The sequence below is a fragment of the Epinephelus moara genome, unplaced genomic scaffold (assembly GCF_006386435.1).
Source record: "Epinephelus moara isolate mb unplaced genomic scaffold, YSFRI_EMoa_1.0 scaffold1005, whole genome shotgun sequence".
NCBI lineage: Eukaryota > Metazoa > Chordata > Actinopteri > Perciformes > Serranidae > Epinephelus > Epinephelus moara.
In genome coordinates, this window is record NW_026078450.1 from 1 (window position 1) to 7,404 (window position 7,404).

A 7,404-nucleotide genomic window follows, 5' to 3' on the forward strand; every position below is an offset into this window, starting at 1 on the left:
ATAGTCATATGAGTAGGTACATTACCTTTAATTGTCAGTGCCTGCTGTTTTGAGATCGGTGGGACATAGCTGCCCGCTGAAATGGAGGTGAATGGTACAGTCCCCTCTCTCCCTCAAAACTAATCAAATACACCATCAAATGACTCCAAAACGCTCTAGTGGAGAACACATGGCTTGCCCATTCCCCACGCTATGAAATAATAATGTAGAATTAAGTAACATTACGACACATGAAGCAAATACTCTGAACTACTTTCTTGAGTAAATCACTGGGCGGAGTGACACAGTGCGTGTCAGCCTTGCATTTGCGGTATCGTCAGCTGGACACAGCAGAAAGTTTGAGAAAAGTTTACAGAGTGCTGTTGCTGTTGTAAAAGGTTGCGGTAACAAGCTGAAGACATGGAGCAGAGTGAAGTTTCACGTAGTACCAACCAAAAATAAGGACAGGATGAAACAATGGCTATTTGTGCTGGACATCGATCCCAACACGCCTGTGGAAACGGTCCGGAAAATGCTTGTTTGCTCCAGCCATTTTTTTACCGGAGGACTACACTGAAAGGATGGAGCGCAGAAGCTCAGGAATGGTTCAAGCATTTTTCAACCCAAGCATGGTAAATAAGGCTAAAATGCAAATGTTGTTGTGGTTATGTTATGGATAAGTGCTTGCCCAGAGCATATAGTGAAGTTACTGGCATTACTTCTCATTGTTGGGAATAAACAGACTGCTTGGGAACATTTTATGTTGTTGTTCCCTCAGGAGTTGTGGTGATTTATGAGTGTGGAGTTAGCATGTTCTCCCCGTGTTCCGGTGATTATTTTGGGGCGTACTCTCGTCCCATCCCACCATCAACATAGCGTATTTCCTCAATTTAAAACCGGGCCCCTATTAGCAGCCGGCCTCTTTTAGTAACCGGGTCTAAAAAAAATTTAATAAATAAACGCCGGCCTCTTTTATAAACCGGAGGTGGTTATTTGACGTTTTGGCATTTATAGAGCGCTAGACCCGGATTACACACACAGACACAGAGACGCACATCCACACACACATAAACCCTCATCCAGGCACATGCGCAGTTGCGCACTCTCAGCTGATTGTAAACAGATAAGATGGCGACAAGACGCAAATTCAGTGTTAATTTAAAACTAGAAGTTTTGAAATATTCCGAACAAATGTCGGGGGAATACGCCACGGGTCATATGACGCCTGGTTAGCAGAGAAGGGCAACAAGACCTTCACAAAAAGAGGAAACATGAGAGCAACTGACAAACGCAAGATAACGGCTTACTGGCAACAGAGAAGTCCCACTCCAGGTCCAGTAATTTCCTCTTTTGTTGGGTGTCATGACTGCCCAGTAGTACCTGGACAACCGAGCCGTGGCGGCACACAGGTATGTGGCGTGTCAGAGGAGAAACGAGCCGTTCACATTTCTGTCTTTGTGGCAGGTAACGGTCCACAAACCTCACCGCACTTTAGGGACTGTTCTTTACTCATGGTTCGCCCAGGGCGTAAAACTAGCCAGGACTGCCTCTGATAATTATGAATGTAGCCTAGTTTTAAAATTAATTTGTGGCATGTTGTCTTGTAAGGTGTGTGGCATCACGGTGGCTGCAGATGGGACAGAGGATGAGATGATTCACTGTTTCAAGGCAGGACAACTAGTACACTGTGGTGTAGTAAATAGTAAATAGTGGTGATTTACAAAAACAACAAAAACTATTTTTACTGTTAAAGTAAAGTTTGTTATTGTAAATAATACAGTACTTTATTTGTAATACTATATAGAAAATATACATTTTTACTGTAAAAAGTTTACATAAATATTTCTGCTGTTTAAATTTAAAAAATACAGTATTTGTATTTTCAACTTTGGCTGTGATTTTTTTTTTCTTTTTTTTCTTTTATTAAAAGCCTCCTTCGAATAGTAGCCTGCCCCTATTTGTAGCCTGGTCCCAAACTAATTTTTTTGTTAATAGTAGCCCCGGCTACTATTTGAGGAAATCAGTATGTATGTAACATACAGTCACTGGCCACTTTGTGTACACCTGTGTAATCTAATGAAATCCAGTAGAACGACTATACCATGATTTTTTTCCCCGAAGCTTATAAATTTTCAGTTATTGTTGACATCGTCTAGAAAGTGGTGATTCTACTTTGTTTATTATTGAGGTCATAGTGACTGGTGGTGGTGTACTGGGGTGGCCTCCTAATTTTGTATAATTGAGGGGGACAAAATATTAGGAACACTTTTAAATATATTGCACTCCAGTACACCAACACCACCCACTACGGCCTCAATAATAAAGTAGAATAATCACCTTTCTGACAAAAGCTGAAAATGTAAAAGCTTTGTAAACGTAGAATGTGTTGCAGAGCTGTTGTATTGGATTGTATTAGATTGCACAGGTGTAACTAATAAAGTGGCCAGTAAGCCCCACATTTACACCACCAATCCATGCCTGCTCTGGGTCTCCCCACAGCCCCTTGTTGCTCGGCAGCCTCAGCCCCTGAGACCATGCTGATCAAAAGTTATTAAAAGCTTTTCTATATGTCAAGGGGTGTGGTCACTATGACGCCACCCTCGCCACCAAATACGTTTGGCTTTTTGATGGCTTCAGCGACCTAATATCCTCATGAAATTGATACACAGATCAAGAATGGCGAGCTCTTACATCTGATAGGGGCGTCGCCCATGGGGGGGACAAAATGCCTCTAAAGCGGCCCCTTGAATTTTTCAAAAAACCCTTCCCATAGGGGTTTTTTTGGAGTAGGAAGATGAAACGTCACATCACGTCAGGGTTAACTTACTCTGAGTTTTCACATAACCGCTTCAGTGATGCGTGCTGCTGGCCCCCCGCGGTGGCGCGGGAGAGCGAGGGCCCAATCACAGCTGCTCGCAGCTTTAATTAGGGCCCGAGCAGGTCTTGACCTGCGAGGTCCCTATTGTTTTTCGAATGATTTTTTTTTTTTCTTTGTCCCAAATGATCGCATTTTTCACTGCCTGAACATACCCAAAACTCATCAAACTTGGCGAAAATTTTATAATCTATTGTCGTCCTGAATTTCCACCACTAGGTGGCGCTATAATCAAGGAAAGTGCGTTTTGGCTCCTAACTCCCATATACTTTGTGGCACATTCAAAAACTTTTGATGGTGTAAACCTATCCACACGTTCAGCAACTTGTGCTGAAATTCGCAAAATGTCGCAAACCTACTTTTTCAAACTCCTCCTAGGCAATTTCAACTATTTGCACGAAACTTTGCACACAGCATCTGTGGACTCTCCTGACAAAAAGTTATTAAAAGAATTTTGATATTACAAAGAATACTGAAGTTATTAAATAACAACTTCATGCAGATTTGGTACAAAACAGGAAGTGTTGCATATCACCACATTGGTGTGTCCAAATGACATGAAACTCAGTTTACTACTTCCCCATGAGCCCCTGAGGCTCTGTGCAAAATTTCAGGTGATGACCACCAGGTGGCGCTCTTTAAATTGAAGTATTTTATATCTCCACATCGGTTGCTCAGATTAACACGAAACTTAGAACAATTATTGTCAAAGCCCTCCTGAGGATATCTGACAAAGGAGTTACCGATCTGCCACTAGGTGGCGCTGTGGTGGCAGTCTAATTTAATATTTGGCACTGTGCCAACACCATAACACTTATGGAAATGAAATTGATAGGGGTGGTATAGACTGGCCCCTGTAACTCGCACACCAAAAATGACCAGCAGGTGGCACTATTTTCAATGCAAAAGCATTTTTGGCCCACAACTCAAGTCAGCTGAATTGTGTGATGTAAGGCACGCCCTCTTTTGCATTAAATTTCCATTCGCAAAATCGCGAACAATGAAAAACCTACTATTTTGAACTCCTAGGCGATTTGACTGATTTGCACCGAACTTTGCAAGAAGCATCTGTGGACCCTCCTGACAAAAAGTTATTAAAAGAATTTTGATATTCCAAAAAACGGCCAAAATATAAAACAACAAATTCCTGCACATTGTTTTCAAAACAGACAGTCTTTCATATCTTGACCAAATACAGTCGGATTACCACAACACTTTTGCTAATTGTGTTCCATGGCCCGATGAGGGTTTGTGCAAAATTCGGTGCAAATCGGCCAATAGGTGGCGCTCTGGTGGCAGTCTAATTAGTGTGAATGGAAGTAAATTGGAAAATCTTCAAATCCTCTTCAAAACTCATCGACTTTCAACCTCTTCTTGTCCCTCATACTTTGAGCTAGAAACACCATGTCACCTTTTAAAGAGTCAGAAGACCTTGAACTATTGGGCATGTATTCAGCTTTTTAAAATCTTTTACGGTTTTGAAATCATCACAGTTTTACTCTTAAGGATTTTTAGCTTGTCTTCTGGTTTTATAATGGGTCTGTATTGCATGAGCTTGAGTGCGTGACATCATTGCTAGAGTGGAGAGCAGCTAGAAAAACTGGAGAGAAAATTCTCTTCAGCTTGATTTGGATCCCACATCTTTTACTTCACATAGACAATATATGAACTCCTCAAAAAAAGTTTGGAAACATTATTTTGGTCAATTATTTCTCTCCTTTAATAATACTAATTGGTTTTGTATCATATATTGTTGGAAAGCGTGATTAGTCACCTTTACAACAAGGTATCACTTGTAAGGATTGTGCTTTCATGGAATGAGCAACACAGCTAAACGTGTGGGTAGCGCCCCAAAAAAATGTGCCAAAATTCCCTGCAATATTCTCCTGTTGGTATTCACTCTTGTTAAGAGTTGCTTGGTGGATTGGATGATTGCACTCTCCCACAGCAATAAGGAAATAAACAACACATATTAGCCATTTTTTCACTTTATTCATTTTACACTGTCGGGGACCTCAGTAGCATGTGGAAGATACATACACAGCCACAACAGCTTGGCACCTCCTCCTCATGCTGGTCACCAACCAAGCCACATTTTGCTGTGGGATGGCATCCCATTCTTCAACCAGGAGTTGTTGAAGTTGAACCAGCATGGTTGTGTCGGTCACTCTGGCACGTACAGCATGCCCAAGCTGATCCCACAAGTGTTCAATTGGGTTGAGGTCTGGACTCACAGCAGGCCATTCCGTCCTCTCCACGCCCAAATTCTAGAGGTAGTCTGTGATGATCCTGGCACTGGGGGGGCGAGTGTTGTCATCCTTGGAGGATGGAGTTAGGTCCCAGATTCTGGAGATATGGGATTGCCACTGGCTCCAGAATCTCATTCCAATATCTCACTGCATTGAGATTGCCTTCAATGATGACAAGTTCTGTTTTGCCTGTGAGAAAGATACCGCCCCACACCATCACACTGCCCCCATTGAAAGATGTCACGCGATCTGTGCAGCAATTTGCATAGCATTCTCCATGCCATCTCCATACTTTGATCCTGCCATCCAGCTTCCGCAGACAGAACCTTGATTCATCGCCAAACATGACGTTGCCCCATATTCTTATGTTCCGCTGTCAGTGCTGTCGACACCAGCGCAAACGGGCCTGACGGTGAAGGCCAGTCATTGCAGGTTTCCTGGCAGCCTTATAAGCACGAAGACTGGCCATGTGCAGTCTGTTCCTCACCGTCTGATCAGAGATCTGTCTGTGGTACCGTTGTGCAAATCTTGCCTGTAAATCTCTGGAAGAAAGCCTACGGTTCCTCAGTGAAACAAGGGTGAGGAACCGGTCTTCTTGGGGTGTTGTCTTCCTGGGACGCCCACTTCTCGGTCTGTCTTTGACTTCACCAATCTCAAGGAACTTGGTCCTAAGTTTGGACATGGTACCAGGGCTGACACCAAATAATGCTGCCACTCTGCGTACCGGAACACCAGCTTCCAGTTGCCCTAATGCACGGGCCTTATCCTGAAGGGACAAACCTGGCATGTTGATGCTTGGAGCACACACAAACTCAACAAAGTTGCAGGACCCATGCACACAAGTGCTGTCAATTAGGTGCTAATCAGGTGCCAGTCACACACCTGTGACTGGCACACACCTGCCGGCACTTGAAGCTCAAAACAAGAGTGAATACCAACAGAAGAATATTGCAGGGAATTTTGGCACATTTTTTTGGGGCGCTACCCACACATTTTGCTGTGTTGCTCATTCCACGAAAGCATGATCATTACAAGTTATACCTCGTTGTAAAGGTGACTAATCAGGCTTTCCAACGATATGTAATACTATACCAATTAGTATTATTAAAGGGGAGAAATAATTGACTGAAATAATGTTTCCAAACTTTTTTTGAGGAGTTTACATAGAAATGTAGGAAATCTTCTTGGCTTTCAGCTGATGGTCTTATTTCAGATGTATGACTTACAGTTATGGCTGTAGAAGCCCTAGAGCGACAAGCAGTCCAGCAACTCCCCCATAAGTGGCGATGTTAATTTTGAGCCTAAATTTCTGGAGGAGAGAAGACGGTACCTGTTTTGTCTCTCGCTCTGGTGCCCTCATGCCTGACTACGTTGTGACCAAAAGTTATCACAGGATTTGCCCAATGTTGAATGGCGCGCCCGCTGCAGAGCGTTGAATCTTGAGGTCTCGCCATGAAAAACGAAATTGCTGTAGCTTTGGCAGAAATGGTCCTGTCTCCACCAAACTTCACATGATTCATATTAGTCCCACCCTGAACACATTTTCATTACCATATTGCCTGATACTCATAGACCCACCTAGTGGCGACAGGAAGTAGGTCTCATCAAACACTTATTTTTTGATTTATCTGAAAGTTACATGCTGTGGTGTATATTTGATGTAAAAAAACATGATGTATAATTAGTGCACTCTCTAACTCCGTCTACTGGAAAGAGGAAGTGATACAAAATGTGAAATATGTCATTCTAGCACTGTATCAAGGATATGCAGAGTCACTCCTGCATGCGATATCTAACTTTGACAGAAATCAATCAATCAATCAATCAATTTTATTTATAAAGCCCAATATCACAAATCACAATTTGCCTCTGTCCTTTGGACCCTCACAGCGGATAAGGAAAAACTCCCCCCCAAAAAACCCTTTAACGGAAGAAAAAAACGGTAGAAACCTCAGGAAGAGCAACTGAGGAGGGATCCCTCTTCCAGGACGGACAGACGAGCAATAGATGTCGTACAGAACAGATCAACATAATAAATTAACAGTAAACCGTATGACACAGTGAGACAGAGAGAGAGAGACAGAGACAGAGAGATGCAGGACAGACTGTAATGACAGTAGCTTACAACAACATTAATGAAAGTAATAATATTTTAATTAATAATAATATATTAATATCTGATAGTATACATGTGTGACAATAATCATATGTGTATAGTAACAGTAGAAGTATGACTAATGATAACAGCAGCAGCAGGGGGCATCTGGCAGGACCACGGCAGCAGCACAACCACACACGTCA